The 24,358-nt window shown below is 40.2% G+C and overlaps 1 protein-coding gene across 5 annotated transcripts in view; it reads left to right on the forward strand.

The window, feature by feature from the left end:
* KAT6B (lysine acetyltransferase 6B) overlaps positions 1 to 24,358 on the forward strand; it is a 192,668-nt gene that overhangs the window by 48,610 nt on the left and 119,700 nt on the right. The gene's annotated exons all lie outside the window — the stretch shown is intronic.

Below are 24,358 nucleotides of genomic sequence, written 5' to 3' on the forward strand. Positions count from 1 at the left end.
GTGAAAAGATGGTGGAGTTGTGTCCAGCAAAAAGAAAAAAAAAATTGGACCTTAGTTTGTAAATAGACTTAAAAAAATTTTTTTTTGTTTATTTATTTTTGAGAGAGAGAGACACACACAGAGTATGAGCAGGGGAAGGGCAGAGAGAGAGAAGGAGACACAGTGTCTAAAGCGGGCTCCAGGCTCTGTCAGCACCGGATTCCTATGTGGGGCTGGAATTCACTAACCATGAGATCATGACCTGAGCCCAAGTTGGACGGAGACTTAACCGACTGAGCCACCCAGGCACCCCTGTAAATAGGCTTTTAAGGCAGAGGAGGAAGGATTTATATTTTAGGTACAACACAGGTGGAAGAGCGGAACATTGATTGTGGGGTGGAAAGATTAGAGGCATGGATTGAGATGCTAAGTGAGGTAAGAACAGCATCTGTGTGGGTTGAGAGGATGAATCAAAATGCAGAGACATTTCTAATCTAAGTTGTGTGCTCTGAGAGCCAGGAGTCTGTGAAGGATGATGGTTGCAGAGGAGAGAACAGGGAATACAGACCTTCAAGGATTAGCCTAGGAAGTGGGCCTGTTCATTATTACTGTATATTCTGAGCAGTTTTACTTTTCATTTTGTTTCCTTTAAGTAATAATTGTATGAGTAAATATCTTTTTTTTTTTAAATACAAAAACTGCTCCCTCTTGGCTTATTCTGGGGATTGAGCCCACGATGTTGGTGTTCCTGCCACATCCTACCTAACTGAGCTAACTAGCCACCAAGCAGCTAGCCCTCTATATTAGTATCTTTTTTTTTTTAATTTTTAAATGTTTATTTATTTTTGAGAGAGAGAGTGGAGAGAGAGGAAGACACAGAATCTGAAGCAGGCTCCAGGCTCTGATCTGTCTCCACAGACCCTGACATGGGGCTCAAAGCCATGAACTGTGAGATTATGACCTGAGCCAAAGTTGGACACCCAACCGACTGAGCCACCCAGGCGCCCCTATATTAGTAAATATATTAACAGAAAGGTTACCTTTTGGGGGCACCTAGGTGGCTCTGTCGGTTAAGTGTCTGTCTCTTGGTTTCAGCTCAGGTCATGATCTCACAACTCGAGTTTGAGTCCTGCGTGGGGCTGTGTGCTATCAGCATAGAGCCTGCCTGGGATTCTCTGTCTCCCTTTCTCTCTGCCCCTCCCCTGTTCACATTCTCTCTCTAAATAAAATAAATAAATAAATATTTTTAAAATAAAATAATTAACATTAAGAAATTTCACTTTTATCCACAGGATACCTGATTATCTAATACATACAAATTTTTAAGTCTTTAAGAGTAAAGCCTCTTTATAATAAAATCAAACTTGTTTGAAAAATATTTTTTTAAAAGAAACCATGATAAAGATGCATGTGCCACTGTGTAGCCTCGAATTACCCTCTCCTCATTTAGGCAGATGTTGCACGTTTTAGGACATCCTAGTCCATTCCCCATAGCCCTGGGGCAGAGGCAGGGGCAGTCTTCCGGCTGATACTGGATTTGGATACTGGCTCCTCCACCTTCAAACTACGTGACTTTGGGTCTTTCACTTTATCTTGGAGCCATAGTCTTCTCATCTGCCAAGTGGAAAGATTAGTATCTTTTTGAAGCTTTAAAAGAAAAAGCATTTGTTGGTTCAAATTGGAACATATCTAAGAAAACTGGCTGACACTTTGAAGAGGCCAGTTTGAGGTTGTAGACTTGACATTCACACCTATTTCATGACCATGGAAAACAAACTATTCACATTTCAGCTTTTTAAAAATGACCCAGCTGTATACCCAGCAAACACCCCTAACCCATGTCTGGCCCAAGCCTTATTCATCCCTGAGCTCTTTTTTTTTTAAACCTCCTTGGTAAAATATACATACCTGCTGTAAAAAAAAAAAAAAAAGGAGAGAGAGAGAGAGAACAGTTTGCTCTTTTAAGTTCTTTTCCATGACTATCTTTAGGTCTGGAATAGCCAGACCTCTTAAGAGGTAGCTGCCTCTTAAGAAGTCTCACAGATAATGTAAGTTAGGGATATGCCCACCTCAAATAATGGAGAGCTTCAGTGGAGATTGAACATGTGGGAGTTCTTTGTCTCTTGCAGCAGTTGTGGGGAGTAACTCCGAGGCTGGCACAGCCAGCTGCCTGTACTGTCACAGTGTCATCCAGACCCAGGGCCCGTGCATGTCTCCCCTTCACCATCTTTAGTATAGAGGTTTTCCTCATGTTCTTAGAAGTAATTTCGTGTCTAGGCATCACTTCTCTATTCTAGCAGGAAACAGAGGGAATGGGCCAAGGGTAACAGCAAAAGATTTCTCTTGGTGAGGCTTTTCCTTCTTATCAGGAAATGAGGGAACCCCTTTCCCACCAGGGGCTTCTGCTTATATTCCATTAACCTGAGCTGAGTCACATGGCTATCCGTAGTGCAGGTAGTCACGGAGGTCAAGAAGTTAGCTTTCCAGTCTTCTTGGTTAGAAATGCAAAGGAGAAGGTGGTGGGAATGGGTTTGTTTGTATCAGTCTACACAGTAGCTGCTCTTCTTAGGGCAACATTATCTTACAGTTACCCATGTCTGGGTCTTATCTAGGATGACCAGTGTCCTGGTTTGCCTGGGACTGAGATTTCCTGGAATGCAGGACTTTGTGTGCTATAACCTGGACAGTCCTAGGAAAACCAGGATGATTGTTACCCTAGTCCTTTCATATTCTCTTTGGCAAATGTATCATCTCTTGAGGATGGAGCCACCTTGACTAGGCTTACAAAGACTGAAAAGCAGCTTAATAATTTAATTAAAAAAAATTTAATAACATAGGATAGTAACTTAATTATAAATTATACAAAATAATGACTATTAAATAATAATTCACAATGAGAAATAAGTGATATTGAATCAGTGGAGCATATTGGAAGAAGAACTTCGTGGAGCTGCCTAATGCATGTGAGATTTTGACCAGGTATCTTAGAGCTGCAATGTTGCCCAACTCTAGCGGGGCTCCGATCACAGCAGCCTGGGATTAATTCTGTAATATTTTTTAGTAATTGACAGATTATACCAAAAAGAATTGTATGTTATCTCAGGCAGGGTGTATGTATGAAACTCTGTTACAGGCATGCACTAGCTAGCACACATGTAGGGGTGGAGTATTAGACATCAGAGGGTCTCCTGACACTGAGCTTTCTGCTGAGGTTGACCTTGAAAGCAGTCTTAATGGGGCACATGGGTGGCTCACTCAGTTAAGCATCTGACTTCGGCTCAGGTCATGATCTCATGGTTCGTGGGGTCGAGTCCCACATCGGGCTTTATCCTGACAGCTCAGAGCCTGGAGCCTGCTTCGGATTCTGTTCTCCCTCTCTCTCTGCCCCTCTCCTGCTTGCACTCTGCCTCTCGCTCTCAAAAATAAATATTAAAAAAAAAAAAAAAGAAAGAAAAAAGCAGTCTTAATGTAGACCCTTGGTGGGTGACATGGTTGGGAGAATAGGATCAGAAAGAACCTTTTTTCCCCCTCCTCTACCCCTCTGCCTGAAGCTGAGATCTGGTCTGGATGGATGTATCTGCCGGCTGCAGGAATCCAGATCCTCCTCCTCTTCACTTCATTTAGAACCGGAGCCCTGCCCCTTCTTCAAGATTTCCTCTGCTCTCCTCCCTTCCCTGTTTGAACAGATTCCTCTTATTTCTCCTCTTACTAGGAGAAATAGGAATCTAGCTCACTGCCCCTTTTCCTTCACTTCATTATAAAACTGTGTGATGCATATTTTATATTTTCTTGCATGTTTGACTTTCAGTTAATATTTAACGATAATTTCATTCTGTAGACATCCTCTTATCTGATATCTTGGAACTCGTCCCTGTACCTCTTAATTCTAGCCTCTGATGATAAAGTTTTGTGGGGGTTGGGGGGGGGAAGTGTGCTATTTAGACATATTCTCTTATTAGTGAGGTATTACTTAGTATGTGACTAATTCTATGCGTCTGTAACCAGTTGTTGTTCCACCCCGTGAGTCCTGACGTAATTTAGAAAGAATTCGTTCTTTGTTAAAGACCTTTTCTACGTGGGCCACATGTTTACAGACCTATTTCGTAGTAATTTGTGGTTTTTTAGGTATGTCAATAGAGATGCTGTAGCAGTATGCCTGGATTCTGTTAGATAAACATTTTGTAAGATTGCTTACTTTAAAAACCTGTCTTTGTTTAAAAAGTTAATTTCTTCTCTAATGTCTTAGTAAAGAAATTTTTTAGTAAATCTGATAAATTCTAGTTAAAACATTTTGTTTTTAGTATTTTAAGCCTTTTAACATTTTGTTTTTTAATATTGTAAACCTTGAAACCTCTTGAAGGTTGATATATTAGTACTTTTTTTTGTCTGCATACTTTCTTTTGAATTTTAAGAAATCTGTACTAGAATCTATAACATGCTTAAAATATACTTTTGATGATCATATGGGTTTTTATTACAAACAGCTAAATAAAATTTTCAATGAATGATAGTGTGCATATGGTAATATATTTCTCATAATTTATATGCTATTGGGAGAGTGACTCACGAACTGTTTTCTCTTGAGTTCCTGAGAGTGTATAAAAAGATTACAAACAATTGGTGACAGAATTGAAATAGTGAATGTGTAAAGTGGAAGGGAAAAATACTTCTCATTTGTTCCTCTCTTACCTTGGTGAAATTTTTACCACTTAAAATTTTCCAGTAAATTCAAGGTCAGTACATGAGTCTAATATGGTTGTACCCATCATGGTCTAAGGATTTCCTGTCTTGTCACACGACGTGTGTGTTCCCAGAGGAGAAAATACAGTTTGATTCCATGATGATAAATAGCAGTTCAAGGACACTGGAGTCAGGTAGAAAAGGATGATCACTGTTTGAGGACTATGAGGTAGTATGAAGGGGAAAGGAAGGGATGAAAGGGATGACATCACTAAGCTCCCAATTGTTGGTCACCGCTAATAACTTTAGCTGCCCTTCTGGCAGTATTTGAGGCATATATTTCCTTTGACCTTTACATTAGTAGGATGTCATAGGCCTTAGGATCCAGCATAAACCTGAGCTGAAAACAAATTGGAGTTGTTTGTGACTTGCTAGAGTTGTCCTTAAGGTAGAGCACATCTCTGTGAGAACTAGCGAATGACCCTGGCCAATTAAAGCTCAGTTTATTAGACAGTGTCATGGACAACCCAATGAGAACACACAAATACTTAGAAACATGTGTAAAATTCAGACTCCTAATGCACTGTTTTATACCTTGACACTCCTGGATAAGTTATCTTGGTTTTTACCCCCAGGCTTCCCCTTCTGTACATCGTTATCCACCTGGGTTTTGATTTATTTTTCATTGTGCACTTATTATCCCTCTCATTGCCTCACTCTGGGGGAGAAACTTTTTCATTGCAGTGTGGTGTAACTTTGCTGCCTGGGACTTTTAACTTGAAAGTCTTAATGTCCTAGAAGTCTACAAAAGAAATAGATCCTTTTTCTTTTACTCCCTATATGTGTGTTTTATCTTTTAAGGAATGTTGGCATTTACTGAGGTGTGGGATGGGGGATGCCCCAGGTAGAGGCTTTGTTTTCATTCACAGTTTCTTAACATACTCATGGCAACCTTGCTCCTAGCTTCAGATTTTGAGTTCTTAGAGGACTTGGATGTTTTGGGTTTGTATGCATACATTTTGAAATCCCTGGATTGAAAATTTCCTAGATGTTTGCACCCTCTACTCAACCTAGGACATTAAGGGTTATATACAAATTAGCCCCCTAAATGACCATTAACTAGAAATGTTATCTGTCCAAAGAAAGGATTCATGTGACTCCAAGTATGCGTTACCCTCTATATAGCATATTAATTTTGGCAACAGAGATAGATGAGAATTTTGCTGCGTTTAAATTTTTCATTGTGATGAGACAAATCTATTATTATAAAAGCTCTACTCATCAGTGAGAGTGTTTCCTTCTGTTGTTTTAATTAAAGGAGCAGTGTATTTTTAAATTTAATTATGGGACTTTGATGATCTGATACTGGCTTCAAGCTAAGAGTTCTTTAGGTTTCCAAGATTTATGATGCATCTAGAGCAGAGCTGATCAAAAGAATGATGGAAATCTTCAATGTCTACACTGTTCAACAAGATAGCCACATGTGGCTGTTGGGCACTTAAAATGTGGCTAGTGAGACTGAGGAATTAAATTTCAAATTTTCTTTAAAATTAGAATTTAAGGGGTGCCTGGATGGCTCAGTCAGTTAAGTTTCTGGCTCTTGATTTCCACTCAGGTCATGATCTCACAGTTGTGAGATCGAGCCCTGTGTTGGGCTCTGTGCTGACAGGGCAGAGCCTGCTTCAGAGTCTCTCTCTGCCCCTTTTCCTGCTATCTCTCTCTCTCTCTCTCTCAAAATAAATAAACACTAAAAAATAAAATTAGAATTTAGTCACACCTGGTTAGTGGTTACCATATTAGATAGCACAGATCTAGAGCATGTAGAAAATGTCCATTTAGTATAATGGCATCCTGGGCTTTCAAGTTTCCTTATTTTTGGTTGGGAAGTTGAGGCAGGTTAAATTTGAAATTGATAATGGATAGTATTGCTCTTAGCCATAGGGAAAGACTTCTTTAATGAAGATGTGAGTTTATCAGACTTAAATATATTAGAAGTGAACTTTTTTAAGAAGGTAAATACTCATTCCAAAAATAATTCCAGTATAATTAATTGAACAAATATTTAGAAAATATTTCCTGTGTATAAAGAATCATACTAACTGTGGAGGTCAGAGGTGAGTAGAACTTAGGTGGTCCCCTCAAGGAGCTTTCTATTTGAGTTTCCGAGAGGCTTTGATAGGCCAAAGGGTGAGCTCTGTCCTTGAGCACAGAATGCCTCGTGGGGCATTATCATCAGGATTTGTCCTCAGTGCTTTACAGGAGGACTGGGTCCATAACAGTACGAAGAGGAACTGTTTATATCTGGGAATATAGAGTTTCATATCAACTCTGACATACAAGATTAATTTTGGTTGAGAGAGGGTTGAGGTAGGATTGGGATTTCTTCAGGTGTGCAAGAAGTCCTGCTGAGTTCCAGATGTGTTTGAGCAGGCCCTTCAGGTCTTCCCCACTTCTGGGAGATGGACTTTCCCAGGACTCTGGAATGCTGGAGGAAGGGACATTGGACATGGACCCTTCCCCACCCATGCGCCCCCTTACCTAGGTGAGGAGGAATTCTTGATAATGCTGAGTTTGGCTCAACAACCAAGAGTGTCTAATGGAGGTAAATATTCCCTTAAACAGAAATACAGAGATTGTTAGACAAGCCAGATTTTTAAAAGTCACAGTAAGAATCCAGTTTTTTTCCCCCTCCCAACTGGCAAGACCCTACCTGAGTTCACTTTGCTGTGCTCTTAGTTGGAAACCCAAGGGCGAAGGAAAAGCCACAGAAAAACAGGTTGCATCTACTGCTACTGAACAGCCACCTTACATGCTCTGTGTTTTTAGCTAAATAAATCATGAACTTATAGCAGAGAAGTGTATGTTCCCACCAGTCTATGACCCATCTACAACCCTGTGCTTCCTACTGAGCCACTAACCAGAGCTCACTGAACACTGCTTGGAGTCAGGGAACTCGGAACCCAACTGTCCTGGGCCCTCTTTCTGGCAGTTGGGTGAGTTGTGAGGGCCTGAAGGGTGAAGCTCAGACAGGCTGGAGCAGTAGGTTATAGATTAAGAAAGGGAGACTGTGTAAACAGTGGTGAGCTGGACACAGAGGAATTATTGATCTGATCTTATGGTGCAGATGTAGAAGGAGAAGAGCCCTCCTTTTCCCCTCTGCTCCCTGGGACAGGGGACTTGTGTCACGTGGACTGTGTCTTGGCGGCTGGGCCTGTCAGGATCGAGTCAGCAGAGTTACCCAATGCTCTGGGGTTTGTTTTGCCAGGTCAGGGATACAGTAGTTCTGCAGGCAGTCTCTTCTATCTGAGACTGAGAGAAAATGGGGAGATGGGTTAACAGTCTTCACACGAGTGACCAGACACTATTGGCTCAGGATCTCAGCCATGAATAGTGGGATGCTTGCCTCTCTGTGCTTGGTCCTTGGTGTCTGGCCTTGGGCCATGATGTCAGCCTGGCTAGGCTGGCACATGTAGCCTGGAATGGGTTGGCGCACATTGCCTGGAATGGGTTAGGCTTCTGCTTCAGACAGTAAGGAAGGGAACTGGCTAGTCCTTCCTGAAATAGTGCCCATAGGCTGGCAGTGCACTGACTGGCACCTGCCCCTTTCAGAGGTGGGCTGGGGATAATTGTAGAAATTTTTCAGTGTATGGGTTGTGAGAGTACCCCAAGCACTGTCAGGCCAGAACATCAGTGGAGTTTGCAAAGAATGGGTTAACTATTAGAAGAAAATATTTCCAAAAGTAAGGTAATCCCAAGTACAGATGAGAAAAGATGGGTAAATTTGACTTTTTAAAGATTTGGAATGTCTGTATCACTAAAGACAAAAATGCAAATATAATTAAAAGATAAATGGGAGACTGGGAGAAAATAGGCCATGTGTAATAGACAAAGGATAAATACAGAGACTATAAGGAGCCTTCTGCAAAACAACGCGATATTATTTTCTCCCATTAGATTGGCAGAAATTAAAAAAGATAATAATCTGTTTTGATAACTGAGGAAAATGGGTATCATTTATATATGGTGAATGTATTTGTTCAGACCTTTTTGGGAGGACAGCTTGGCACTATTTATGTAAATAAGGCCAGGTATCTTTGATTCAGTAATTCTGTGTCTAGCAATATACACATGTGTACACTCTCATCCCATCATTGTTAGTAATAGTTAAAATATGGAATAATTAAATACATGGTGGTATAGCCAGCATATGGAATATTATGCAACACCTAAAAAAAATGTAGATTGGTAGGCAGCTGATGTGGGAAACTCCCCCTGATATATTTTTACTGAGAAAAATAAATTATAGAAATACCACATTCATGTAAAAAAAAACTTGCAAAACTAGATATATTTCTATATGTATTGTATTTTATAGATTCTGTATGTGTTGTGCATATGAAATCTCTGTATAAAATCATTTCAATTCAATCCATGCTTTTCATGGATTCTAAAGCATGTTTTTCACATGTCAACATTTCTAAAATCAGTATATCTAACAAGTGGTGGCATGGTTTAATAGTTAAACTTTTTTTCTTTCTTGGTGAAGCATAATGTATATTCTAAATGATAAGATTAGATTTAATGGCCAATGATACATAAATGCATTGATAAAGGACTCTTGGGAAGGACTGAGATGGGATTGAGGAGATGTCAATAGACACTTGACTTCACCTGTATTATATGTATTATTTGAAAAAAAAAATTTAACAGTGAAAATGAATTCCCTTCTCTGAACCATATCTCTCTACCTCTGACCTTATACTTGATACTGAGCTTCATCTGAGAACTTTAAGGCCCAGACAGCTAAGAGATTGTTCAGCTCCATTAAAGAGCTAAGTAGCTTTAAGATTCAGTGAGAGAGAATTGTGTGCTGAGGTCCAAGGGGGAACAAGACTCTAGAGCCCGGGGCCAGTGCTCCATCTTAACCTCCACTGTCTATGTGAAGAGGCTGAAGGTTTCAATCTACAAGGTGGTGCCTGGTTAGCCAGGGGTAATTACTGCAGGGTTCCCCATCTACCTATTGGGGCTTCCCTCTGGCAAACCCAGTCGGTGGTATCCCATCCACTGTTTGGATGAGGAAATTGTATGGTGAGGCAGAAGATAGGCCAAACGAAGGAACGTTACCAACGACATTGAAAGGAGAATGGATTGTCTTGGTAGAGAACTGAACCTTAGTGGGGAAGAGCCAAAGTAGTTAAATGGGTTTTTATATCTGTGAGGTGTAAAAAAGCAGGTAGAAGATGACCTGCCATAGGTGAGGGGTTTGGTGTGTTGTGCCCTGAAGGCTGGACCCTGGGACCCTTCTATGTAAACAGGGTATTGTATGGGTGTTTCCCCTTAAGTGAGAGCTGTGTTGTGAAGATACACACTGAAAGTTTAGTAGTGATGTTATAAACAAAGATGCCTATTAAAAAAGTACAGAGTGTAGTCTATTATAAGAGAACAGCCAGAGCTGTAGGAGCCAGAGGAAGGAAAGAGCAGTCGCTGGAAAATCCAGGAAGACTTCTTGGCCAAGGTGTCATTTGGGGTAGTAGAATTTGGATTTTTAAGGAGGGATGCAAAGGAAAGGAAGGAGGGCTCACCACTGTGAACGGAGGCACAAAGGAGAATATGAGCAACTGTGCGAGCAGTACAGTTTCCTTGGTACAGGCACACAAACGGGCGTATAGAACAGGTATATAAAAGGGAAGCAGTAGGAAGTAAGATTTAAACAGGTAGCTTATGACCAGATCACAGAGAGCTGAGAATGTCAGGTTTAGGAGTTTGACCTTGACTCAGTAGGCTCATATTTTACATTTAATCTTTGGGTTACCAGGTATTTTTGTAACATCACTGGTTTTAGCTTTTATTTAATTCAGTCACTTCAAGTTCATTTTCTAAGGGTTTATGATATAGGTTTAAATTTTATGTTAAAAGTATATGGAACATAGGAGTTTCTTGCACGTACTACAAACTTTGGTTTTTCTCTCTGCCTGCCTGCATTTGCAAATAACCACTTCACTTTCCAAGGAGATGCTAGTATTTACCCCTGCCTAATGAAAGTAATGAACAGACTCCTGCATGAAGAGGAGAAATTGATCATGAAAGATGTACAGAGTAAAGTTAGTGAGAGATAAAAATGGGTGAACATTGTTTAAGCAAAGCTGTGATCCATATTCCCTTTGCTCTACCATGATCTGGAAAATCTTTTGTCCTGGCAGTTCCTTACAGCCTTCTTTTAAACCTGGCTACCTTTCCATTGCCAGCTCAACCTCCATGTTAGCTGATGCTACTACTTCAAGCGCTGCTTTGGGTAGGGAGCCTCCTTTCTGGATTCTGGCTTGGGCTCCCCAGGTGCCTTGCTGAGCTGAGCTGACCTTAGGAATCTGAAATGTAGAGGGTCAATTTGCAGTAGGGAAATGTGGTAGCAACTTGCGCTTTTTTGCCATGATGTAACTTAATCAGATCCTCTTGTCTTTCCCTGAATGGTATGAGCAGTTGCACTGAAATGCTTACTCATCTGTGCCTGTGATACTTTAAAAAATAGTAATTTTACTAATATGTTACAACATGCATTATTTATTATTTTAACAAATGGATTTTTAAACAAGCAACAATTTACAAATTTAAACATGACAATTAACATGATATGACATAAAAAATTAAATAATCTCCTGGCGTCTTTGTTATCAGGATTGCATTAATGATCTTAGCCCTTCTGGGAGCTTTCATTTTTTTGTTAACTCTGACTGATGATGGCAGACTGTGGTGGTAATATGCTTTTATAAATTATTTTTTAGACAAAATGATATTGGCATGTAATGTGGACTGCCAGAAATAACATTGTTTATCATTGCCAGTATTGTTTTGTTTTGACTTATATTCTGAGTTCTTTAAAGATGTCCACTATAGGTTGCATACTGGTGGGCCGTGGTAGGGTTTACCCTCTGCTTGGAAGCCGGTGTAGGTCAAATTGATGGGGCTTTGGGATGATGGTGGGGTTCGGATCTGACAGCCAAGAAAGAATTCTTGAAGACATCTTTGGTGCAAAAGTGATTTTATTAAAGCATGGGGACAGGACCCACGGGCAGAAAGACCTGCACTGGGGTTGTGAAGAGGGGCTGCTTATATACCTTAAGGTTACGGGGGCGGGGGGCGGGGTGGTTAAGGGCAGCATAAGTCTCTGAGGAATTTTGGAAGCAAGGTTTCCAGGACCTTGAGGGACTAGCTGTTGTTAGAAAAACACCATTTATTACTGTTTAGTAAAACCTCAGTCATGAGACCCTTCAGATGTATTACCAGGCCATATGCTTGGAGTATAATTACCAACATATAATTGGGGGTTAAAGATAAAGGAGGCTTGCAAAGGAATTTTTATGTGTTTAAGGAGACTCACAGGATCCTGGGGGGTCAGGATAATGTTAAGCCAAGATCCCCTTTTGCCCCTAGCAAAGTGTCATCATTGAGGCAGCTGAGCTCCTAGAGGAAGGTCACTGCCTGTTTCAAGGACTTGTCAATGAGCTGTAGGCAGTAAGGGAATTTAATTTTTCATTTGCCTGTGTTTCCCACACTTATGTGGGAAACCCCCACTTAAACCCCCTTACATCTTGATGAGGGTGATATTAGGGCTCCAGGAAACAGAGTTTATAGGTTTCTGGAGATTAGGCTATGGATAAGATTGCCTTTTTCTTGCCGTTTACTAAGTTATGTTTACTAAGTTATCAGTAAACTGAAGGACACTCCTGTCTTGCATGACTGTGATTTCTATCAGTCAACCATCTGCTTTCTTCCCTTTCCCCTACTCTTGGGCAGCCAGCCAGGAGTGTCCGAGGAATATCACACATATCCCACCTGGGCGGGGGGAGGTGCTGTTACCCTGTACTTCGCCCTCAGCTTGTCCCACACTACCTCATTAAAATGAGGGTTTCCTGTTCTCGCCTCCTAGGAGTTATGGTGTGGGTTCACTACTTAGTGCTCTGACTGCTCTTACCCTGGAGTTTGAATCGGGAGAGAAAGTTCTAAAATGCAGAGACAGTTAGTGGCAGAGTTATTAGTAAAATTACCAAGATTTCCTTCCTGCATAGTCTTACTTGAACATGGGCCTAGCCTTTACTTTTGTATATTTTGCACTGATACCTCTAACCACCTTTGTGCACATAATCAGAACTTTTCAGCATTGGGTAGCAGACAGTCCAAGCTTTTGCATGGTGACACAGCCTGCCAATCAACGGTTTGTGTTTAGTGTTGATATCTTCTTCTGTGCTTGTTTGTGCTGTTATTTGACTTTAATAGAGTTGAATTTCACATTGTCCTCTGAGTGAGGAATTTTAGGCCTCATGGAGGTACCTTCGGCACCTGATAACAAAGTACCTCAGTTTGATGGAGTCCTTATGGTTTTTCTCTCCTATTATTATACAGATATATTACAGCAGGTTAAATGGGAGTTTTCCTGTTGTCTAAAATTTTGATCCAGGTCCCAAAGCTGTTGCCAGTAGGTGTTAAGTACACACATTGTCTGAAGAGAGACTCTAGAATCATCCATTGCAGGGTTTGTCAAGCGGTGGCCAAATGGGTTTAACAACTATTATGCCCTCCACCCTATAACCCAGGCTGTGTCAGGGAGACTAGAAATGGATTCCATGCAAGGAACTCCTAGGAGTAGAGAGTGTTCTTCCCTGGGGGAAGTGAGAGTCCCCTCTCCCTATCCTCCTCCCAGTCATTTGAGAGAGGCCTGAGCTGGTATGTATGGGATTAAAATGGAATCCTATGGAAGAGTTGTTGAGACTGTAGTGTGTCTCTCCTGGAGTTTGGAGATGTTTGTGAGCACAGATACTGAAAGCAACGTTGTGGCTGGAGCTACCCTGGGGGGTGGGAGGAGGTTAGTGTGTGGAGAGGGGACAGCAAATGCTTGACATTTCCTGCTGGCCAGGAGGTCTGCCTGGAGGGCAGCTGTGAATCATCTTGAAAGACTTTCCCTGGTACAAAGACAGCCTGCCGGGCCAGCTGTGTAGGACCCCAGCAGAAAGAAGCTGTGGGTGAACTACAGGGGCAGGAGCTGAGAGGAGGTAGTGAGAGATGAGCCAAGGGCCCCCATTGCCTGCATTTGAACTCCTGCAACTGGCAGCTGTTTTACAGGCCAGGGGACCACAGACGATTGGATAGACTTCTCTGTTTCCTTTTCTTCACACTTGCCTCCTGTCACTCTCTGACCCCTGCCCTGTCCTTTCACTGGTATCAGGGGAAAAGCTTCACATTGGATGAAATTGGTTTTGATTTAGACTAGATTGGACCTGAAAGTTTGGCTATATTCATTTAAGGTCATGATTTCTTTTTTAAACTCTAGCTAACCCTCAGTAGTTCTAGGTTACTGAACCCTGAAAACTCCATCCATGATGGAACAATCAACAGTCTCAGCACCAGTAGACTAGAGCTGTATTTTATAATTCTGTGCAGTTTCATTTATTTTGTGCCCTGCAGATTTTAGGCATTCAGCTTACCAGTAATTACTGTGTCATCAGAAAAAGTTGAAACTTCACTCTAAACAGAACACTGTAAATTTGATAACTCACTGTACAGCTAATACGTGTTGTTTTCCCATATTGACATTAGGAACTCTTTATGAATTAGCCTGGAACTTTGCAACCTTTAATTGTAATTTTTTGTTTTTGTTATTGGTTTGTTTGTTTTATTGTGAAAAAGATAACATAAAATTTACCATTCTAACCATTTTTAAAGTGTAAAACATATAGTACAGTATGTTAAAAAATATATAGGATAGTAGTGTTATGTGTGTATTATTGTGTAACAGTTCTCTACAACTTTTTTATCTTGTAAAACTGAAACTCATTACCCATTAAACACTAATACCTTCTCCCCCAACCCTCCTCCACACCCTTAACTACCATTCTACTTTAAAAAAAAATTTTTTTTAGTTTATTTTTTTATTTTGGGAGAGAGCACAAGTGGGGGAGGGGCAGAGAGAGAGAGAGAGAGAGAGAGAGAGAGAGGCCAAGAAAGAGAGAGTCCTAAGCAGGCTCTGCACTGACAGTGGGGGCTGGAACTCATGAGCTGTGAGATCATAACTTGAGCTGAAGTCAGATGCTTAATCAACTGAGCCACCTGGGCACCTCTAAATATTTTTAATATTTTATTTAAGTAAAGGGATTTAAGTGTAAAGACACCAAATGTGGGGCTTGAATTTATAATCCTGAGATTAAGATTATGCTCTGCCAACTGAGCCAGCCAGGCGCCCCTAACTATTCTACTTTTATGGGTTTGATTACCATAGATACAGTAAAGCCTTGGTTTGTGAGCATAATTCATTCCAGAAATATGCTTGTAATCCAAAGCACTTGTATATCAAAGCAAATTTCCCCATAAGAAATAATGGAAACTCAGATGATTCGTTCCACAACCCACAAATATTCATATAAAAATGATTACAATACTGTAATGTAATACAAAATAGTAAAATACAGTAGGTAAAAAAATAAATTAACCAACCCTTACCTTTGAAAGCCTTCGTGGCTGGTGTGAGGGAGAAAAGAGAGAGGAGGGTTATTCTGTAGGACGACTTTCACTATCACTAACCAAATCACTGCTATCTCTTGGCTCAATGGAATCTTCTTCTGCATGGGGGCCATTGTATACTCTCACATGGATGTTGACTACAGTACAGTATTAAACTCTTGTCAAATATTGTATTTAATGTAACTGGCAATAAGGCAGCAGTGGAAAGGGTCTATATCTGTAGGCACCCTGGTCTAGAATGAAGCAAAGCATTTCTCAGGTTACTCTTGTAGGGAAAAGCAAAGGACTGTCCACAGGTGCTTTGAAGTGACAAAACATACACTAATCCAGTTGTGGGCACCTCCCAACATTCTGAAAAATCACTGATTTCTGCCAAACACCACCACCTGAGACTGAGCATCTGTGCATGGGAGACAATCACCCACAGTCCACAGCAAGTGAGCGAGCGAGTGAGAGAAAGAAGAACCTTTGGCTCAGTTGTGATCATGTGACATTTGGCGTCATATACTACTCATATTGCAATTCATTGCTCGTTTGTCAAGTTAAAATTTATTAGAAATGTATGCTCATCTTGGGCAACAGTCACAGAACAAGTTACCTGCAATCCAAGGTTTTACTGTATTTCACATAAGTGGAATCATGCAATATTTGTTTTTTTGTGACTGGCTTATTTAAGTTAGCATAATATCCCCAAAGTTTATCCATATTGTAGCATATGACAGGATTTCCTTCTTCTTTTAAGGCTGAGTAATATTCCAGTGTGTGTATACATGGCAGTTTCTTTACTCATTCATCTGTTGATGGACATTTGGGTTGCTTCCACCTCTTGGCTATTGTGAATAATGCTGCAATGAACATGTTGCAAATACCTCTTTAGGATACTGTTTTCATTTCTTTTGGATATATTCCCAGAAGTAGGATTGCTAGATCATATGGTGATTCTATTTTTAATTGTTTGAGAAGCCTCTATATTGTTTTCCATAATGGCCACAGGAAATTACATTCCCACCAATAGCGCACAAGGGTTCGAACTTCTCCACATCCTCACTAACACTTGTAATTTTCTGTTCTTTTGATAGAGGCCATCCTGATGAATGCGAGGGCTTCTCTCATTGTGGTTTTGGTTTGCATTATTATTATGATTAGTGATGTCGAATTACTTTTCATGTACATGCTGGCCATTTTCAAGTCTTTTGCCCATTTTAAAAATCGTATTTTAGGTTGTTGAGTTGTAGCAGTTCTTTTTATATTCTGGATATTAACTCTTATCAGATACATGGTTTGAAAATATTTTCTTCCATTTCTTAAGTTGCCTTTTCATTTTGTCTTTTAATCATGTGTGTGTGTGTGTGTGTGTGTGTGTGTGTGTGTGTGTGTATTGCAGTTAAAACAGTATAATTGTTAAATACTTTGGAATACTGAAAAGGTTAGGAGATAATAGGACAGATTTTGATCAGGTCTTAAGTATCTTCCCAGCAAGCTCCGTTGAGTAAGCCATAAAGCTTGAACTAATTCCATAGTTTGACTGAAAGAAATACTCTTCCATAATCCTGTTCCCATCAATTTCTCCAGCTTTGTGCATCCCATCTTCATGCCTCCTTTTTATCCCCCACTCCTCCTCTGCCCAAAGATTCCCTAAAATACTCTGTTTCATCCTTGGTACCCTTTCCTCTACTGTTGTTTCTTTTACTTGGACTATGGAATGCCTTCCTTCCCCTCTTGTTTCTTCCTTCTCCTCTTGTTTTACCTTGTTTTTCAGACTCCTTCTCCTGTAAGACATAGTTCAAAGGCATCCTGGGTAGCTCAGTCGGTTGAGCATCTGACTCTTGGTTTTGGCTCAGGATGAGATCATCATCTCACAGTTTGTGGGTTCAAGCTCCCCATCGGGCTCTGCAGCAGCAGCATGGAACCTGCTTGGGATTCTCTCTCTCTCTCTCTCTCTCTCTCTCTCTCTCTCTCTCTGTTCCTCCCCCACTCGAGCTATCTCTGTCTCTCTCAAAATAAATGAATGTAAACAAAACAAAACATGGCTCAAATGTGGAGATTCTCCACTCAACCAGTCAGTCACAGCTTCCTTCTCTCCATAACTTCTTAGATGTCGTTTGTGTTAGAACACTTGTCTGGAGGTAATAGGATCTTTATAACCCTCTTCCCTTCTACCCCAGCACTATAAGCTTCTGGAGCATCCAGCTTGGTGTTCTCTTATTTTTCCTTCATTCCTGAGGATCTACCATAATATCTGGCACATGATGTATCTCTACTTTTAATGATTATGGGTGGAAAGAAAGGGCAAGTGCTTTTTTTTAAAGAAACAACAGAACTTTTACCAATTGTGCTTCTAAATATCCTTTCTCTTAATTTTATCTGGTAAGATTTTGGCAGCTAATTGTGGATTTTATGAACTTACACTGGGTTGCTTTTGTCTTCTGTTATAAAAGCAATAATTAGAGGAAATGATCCTTTTGAGAGGTTGCTTAATGAATTCTGCTTCATTTAAATGTGCTGCTTTAAATCTTATTTCAAATAAACTGTACTAATGCCCAAATTATTTCACTGTAGCTCAGTATTGAACTAAAGTATTATGATGATTAATTTCCTTCTGTTAAATTCCTCATAGTCTTCTCTGGTGGTTGTGGTGGGGCTGAACAATCAAAAAAGAATTTATTGACTTTACATTTAGTATGGTTTACTCTGCTTGATTATATCGTTCCAAGTATGAATTTGTGTGTGGTATAAGATTTTGCTGTATTGGAGTTCTGTTAAACAAATTACTTTGTATTTTATTAACTTGGTGTTTAATGGTTTAAGATTTCAAAAAGCCTTTTCCTAAGTATTTGAATGCTTTTGTTACGATACCATGGCCTAACCTGGTCTCACTGCATCCTTCTCCACCCTTGAAACAAGCCCAGGCACAGACAACACACTCAGGCACACATCCCAGGGAGCCCTTCCTGCTCCCCTCCTTCTCACCTTAGCATGACATGAAATGTCTGTCCCAGAAATAATCTGATTGTATACCTAGAGCAGTGCACATAGAGTGGTGGCCCATGTCTAGTAGCCATTGTTTTGCAGCTCCTCTCCCCGCTGTGGCAGCCCGCAGGCATGTGTAGCTTCCCGTTGGTCCATTAGGTTGATTAGTTCCTTTAACTTCCTTTAAGCCTTGTGGGCAGGGGACGTCCAGTAAGGCACAACTACCTGGAGACTTTCTTTTTTTCTGTTACCTCATAACAAGGCATGCTGCTTGCATCCTGCAGAATATAAAAGATGTACTGAGCATCTATTTTATGTGGTAGCAGTGAGCTTCATCTGAGATGGACTTGATTTTTAAATGATTTCAACTTGCGTCATGATTTAAATCACTAGTCAGGAAATGTCAGCTTTTCTATAAAAAATACATCTTATTAAAAATTTAAATGTATTCATCACAGTTCACTTTCAGTAAATGAACACTATGAACCTAAAAGTAGGAATCTATGTTGCTTTTTTGACTCCAAAAATTGAAAATTTATGAACTATTCTGTTTCTTAGTACTTGAAAATTTCATAGGAAGTTAGCTAGAATTCAGTTGCAGATATTTTTGCTGTGTTAAATTAGCTTTTTAACCATACCAAGCCTAGCATAGACATTTAAAATTTTTTTATTCTACAAAACACAATAGGCCCTTATATATATTTGCTGGACATTTTCTTTGTCAATAATAAACTGTATGTTTAATAAAAACAGACAATAATAATACCTACTATACAACTTTTTTCAGTACATGTGAAATGTATTTGTAAACCAGGCAGAGTGACCTAGAATTTGGAGCCTCATGAGTTGAGGTGTGTAGCTTCCTTGTTTTGTAGTCACTGGAGGCAGGGCTTTGATGGGGAACTCTGTAGGCCATAAAAGGACCTGTCTCTTGTACCGGCCCTGTGACTTTGTGCAAGTTGGGATTAATCTCTTTGAGCTTCGTTTTCTCATAAAATTGGAAGAGGATTAGGATCATAGCACATGATATTAACTACTTTATTTTTTCTAGATTCTAGATTTTTCTACTTCTATTTGTATATTGTTTTTATTTTTGAAACGATGTTTTATTTATTTTGAGAGAGAGAGAGCAAGAGCACGTGTACAAGTGGGGGAGGGACAGAGAAAGAGGGAGAGAGAATCCCAAGCAGGCTCCGTGCTGTCAGCACAGAGTCTGACGTGGGGCTTGATCTCACGTGAAATATGAGATCACGACCTGAGCAGAAATCAAGTGTGGGATGCTTAACCGACTGAGCCACCCAGGCATCCCTGTGTGTTGCTTTTAGATGTTGAAATGTCAGTGGATTTCATCTCAATGAGCCTTCTGCCCACTTATATAGTGGGTGAGGTGGGTATTACTCTTGTGAAGCTAAGAAAACAGGGTCAAGAGAAATTTTGTGTATTGTCTGTTTTATTTTCACATGGTCAGTCAGTGGCAGAGCAAGAACTCCTGCTTGGGTCTCCTGGCTTCATATCCCGTGGTCTTTCCATTGAAATGCTATTTAATATGCTGTGGCAGAAAAAAAGAAGCAATTCTCTACTAATAGTCACCTTCATTTTCCAATGTAATTATACCTTCGGGGAGAAAAATGAACCTTTGATTTTTCATCTCCCAAATTATTCCTTAAATTAGACAATATATCACCATTCTAAGTGGATTTTTAAAATTCCACAATCCAACAAATGTCTCTTGAATAATTTTTCCTTAGCTTCAAGTTGGATTGTAGAGGTTTTTAATGCTAGGAATCTGTACACTATAACCACTTCTTTGGGGATGAAGTTGATCTCTATTCCTGAAGAGTGATCGTCTGTTTTCTTGTAAAGAAACCTGGACACATGATGTTTGGCAATATTGTAGTGAAACAGTGTCCACAAGTAACACATTAATACCAGCTTCTTTATTTTTGGTCAGTTCTTACATAGCTGGAATGTATAATCCTTGTTCTAGTCTATATTGAACTAACTACATTATTTAAAATACCTTAGGTTTAGGAAGCCTTCATGTTTCTTATTTTCTTTCTTTTTTTTTTTTTTTTTTTTGATGTTTATTTATTTTTGAGAGATAGAGACAGAGTACAAGCGGGGGAAGGGCAGAGAGAGAGGGAGACATAGAATCTGAAGCAGGCTCCAGGCTTGGAACTGTCAGCACAGAGCCTGACAAGGAGCTCGAACCCACAAATCGTGAGATCATGACCTGAGCAAAAGCTGGATGCTTAACTGACTGAGCCACCTAAGGCGCCGCCTTTATATTCTTTTTAATATACAGCAATAAGAAATTTAAAACTTTAAATCAATTACACATATGAAACAGTAAGAAAGCAGTGCAAAATAAAAATCTCTGGGTAATGTAGAAGCTGAAGTTCTATAGAACTTAAGAGAGATCAGTAGGATTTCATACAGCAAGCATGTGATTTAACTGTGCCTTGGGTCAGAATAGCAATGTTAATAGTTACCTAGAGACATCTAATATTCAAAACAGAAAGTGGAGGTGGACTAGGCTCAATTGGCTCCTGTTGTCCAGAGGATGTGGTCAGGGCTGTTTCTCTGCATCTTGACGTCTGCTCCCTCCCTACACACATTTTGCATTTTGGCTCTCTTCTTGGGATGGGAAAATGGCTGCCCATATGTCCTGCCAGGTGAGCAATTCCAGCCCCCAAAGACTTTTCTATCCTGGCATGCATATAGAAACACCCTGCCTGAGGCATGTGCCCAACCATTAGACCAGCCACCGTCCCCAGAAGCCTGGGGACTATGGTTTGAGGGTGTGTCTATCCAAGGGAGTGGGGGGGGGGAGGGCACCGTGAGTGACACCTCTCCAGGACCAGTAATGGAAGTGGCGCTCCCCAGAAGAAAGACGGTTGTGTATCAATAGAAGGGAAGATAGGAAATGTGCATAGCAGCCACAAATTATAGCAGTTACAGTCTATGGCATATGCAGTTTTTAAATTGTTCACTGGGTTCAGTTATAGGGGACACATACCTGTCACCTGTCAGGTATGGGAGACACCAAAAATACTCTTAAGTAATTCTAGACTGTTTGTCTGGTGTCATTCCCTGTTATAGGAGTTTTTAAAGTAGCAAGTCTTCAACTACTATTTTAACTAATGCACCATGAAAGTTTATACTCTTAGTGTCCCAAATGTTTGTGCTTTAAAATATTTATATGTGCCTTTTATATTCATGCTTTTGTAAGTTAAAAAAATGTAGTCACCATGGTCATCTATTTGGATATGGCAACCCTCCATTTTATAAAATAATTACTGTTGAATCAAAATTTTTGCTCAACGTGTGCTATCAAGTTACCTATCAAAGCCCACTGAATGAATGATTAAAAGGTTCAGATCAAAAGCAACTGGCTTAACTTCGTGGAGGTTTTCATCCTTTAATTTAAAATGTGTCTGTGTCTAACTGATTATCTCTCACATTTTGTAAAGAAATATTGACGTCCTGTAAAGTGTGCGGTGACCTCACTTCTGGCTGTGTGGGCAGGTTTCACTGCAGGCCTCCGAAGCATTGATATTCCTGTAACCTTTGAGGCAAGATGTGTGTATAGTGTATTAATGAGCTGGTTGAAGTGATGTACAGTAATTTCATCCTTGGGTAAAAACAGATGTGAAAGATTCTGTTTTAATATTTAATCAGGCTCCAAGCCTCTGTTGGCTTGTTTAAGTTGACCTGACAGCATTATACCTGGAAACACTTTGAATTAAACTCTGAGTGCTTGACCTTGTTCAAACAGTTGTAATTTAATAAGGCTGCTGTCTTGGTGGAGATAGCGTGGCTAATAGGCAAATCCTTTTCTGGCTGGGATTGCTCTGTTTGTGAGTGCTGGGGGTGGGGAGATTCAGAGATTCCCATGTTCCCACCAGCTTTTGGGAGGAACTAGACAAGAAGTAAAAAAAGAAAAAAAAAAAAGGAAGAAAGAGAATAAAAGCAAAATTAAGAAATTGTCTTTTAGAACACCTTTAAAAACTTGTCTTTTATTTTAATTTTTAGCCTTATAGAAATAATATTTTTAATGTCATTTTACTTGGACTCATTTTGGTCAAAAGGAATGAAAAAATCATTTATTAGAAAGTGGGGGCTGGAAAATTCTCAGAAATCAAAGGAAGAGCCTTAAGATGCTAACTCAGGCCAAAGGTCCACCTGTCCATCCATCCCTCTGTCTGCCCATCTGTCTGCCATCCACCCATCCATTCTCCTCTAGTCCCATCTGCTTTCTGTCTTTGCCTTCCTTTGCACAGGGCATGCTCTGTTCCCTGCTCTCCTGTGTTGCTTCCTCCTTCACTCTGCAGCTTTTCTTCTACCTCATAGCATCTGTTTATTCATCATTTCTGTTCCCCGTGCTGTCAGTTTGTTGTGGCCCTTATTAGTTTCATCTCTCTTATATCCTTTCAGCTCTAGTTTCTGCTATTAACAAGTTTTTCTTGTTCAGATTTCAGATAATGGGGTCTCTACTAATGTGTTGTGTTATATAAAAACTGCCTGTGTTTTCTAGATCAGGGGGCTGTGGCTATGCACAGGACAGGTTTTGGCTTAAAGGAAACGTTGGTTGGACTAAATGCCATGACTTCCCCAATATAAATGTGTGTGTGTGTGTGTGTGTGTGTGTGTGTGTGTGTGTATACTATATGTCTATATGTATTTTTTTCCCCTGGTTATAAAAGTGCTACATGCTTATTGAAAAAAATGAGAACATTTAAAAAATTAATAAAAATGTAATTTTATTAAAACCTGCTATAATCCCACTATTGAGCTAGCTAACAACTTTGGTATATTTCCTCTTATATTTTTTCTTGTTTACACATGAAAATTTGTGTATGCATTAAATACTCCCCAAATTAAGATCATATTGGTAATTTTTTTCATATTGGTAATATTTTAAAGGTCTACATATATATTAGTCACCAGTGACATTTGTAGGAATACTTCTGGCTGTGAGCATTGTGTTAAAAGCCCTGTAGTTTGGTGTGAATATTAATTCTTGTACTTCTGACTATATTAAGTGTGGCATCGTTAGTCATTTTATATTATCTTCTCTTCAAATTGCATTACTTATCAGTCCCTTTGAGAGGGCTTAACTTGTGTATATTTTCATTTTGTATGTATTTCCATGCTTAACGTAGCGCCTCATAGTAAGTGGTTGTTCAGTGTTTGGTCTATGCTTTTTGCTTAGTTCTTTTTAAATGTAATTTCTATGTGTGCTCAAAGTATGTTGATAAAGGAAATGCCCTAACTCTTTAAGATGAATTCGATTTTTTTTTTAATTTTTTTTCAACGTTTATTTATTTTCTTTGGGACAGAGAGAGACAGAGCATGAACGGGGGAGGGGCAGAGAGAGAGGGAGACACAGAATTGGAAACAGGCTCCAGCCTCTGAGCCATCAGCCCTGAGCCTGACGTGGGGCTCGAACTCACGGACCGCGAGATCGTGACCTGGCTGAAGTCGGACGCTTAACCGACTGCGCCACCCAGGCGCCCCAAGATGAATTCGATTTTTGACAGTCCATGTGGTATATGAGATATCTTCTGTAGGGAGCTGACTGGTTCTTCTCTTTCAGTAATGCTCCCAGGGCTAACCTTCATTATCTTACTAGATTTGCCGTGGTCTGGGGTCCCTGGGTGGCTCTGTTGGTTGAGCATCTGACTCTTGATTTCGGCTCAGGTCATGATCCTAGGGTCGTGGGATTGAGCCCTGCGTTGGGTTACACACTGAGTGGGGAGCCTGCTTAAGATTTCCACCCTCTTATCCCCCTTTCTCCCTCAGCACCTCTCCACATCTCCCAATCTCTCTCTCTCTCTGTCTCTGTCTCTGTCTCTGTCTCTGTCTCTATCTCTAAAAAGATTTTCCATGGTCTGGTGTGGTAGGCAGAATTCTAAGAATGACCTCTTTAATGACCCTTGCCTTTTGTGTAACCCTTTGAGTTTGAGTGGAACCTGTGAATGTGTTGAGGTAGCACTCCCATGATTACATTACTTCACATAGCAAAAGCATCCAGGTTGGCTAAACTAATCACACAAAGCCCATTGAAAACAGTTTGTTCTGGTTACCGGGAAGAAAGAGGTTAGAAGCATGAGTAGGATTCAATTAAGTGTATTGTTGCTGGCTTTGAACATGGCGGGGACATGTACCAAAGAATGTGGTTAGCTTCTAGAAGCTGAATGTGACTCCCCGAGCTGAC

This window comes from Prionailurus bengalensis, chromosome D2, assembly GCF_016509475.1.
Source record: "Prionailurus bengalensis isolate Pbe53 chromosome D2, Fcat_Pben_1.1_paternal_pri, whole genome shotgun sequence".
Classification (NCBI taxonomy): domain Eukaryota; kingdom Metazoa; phylum Chordata; class Mammalia; order Carnivora; family Felidae; genus Prionailurus; species Prionailurus bengalensis.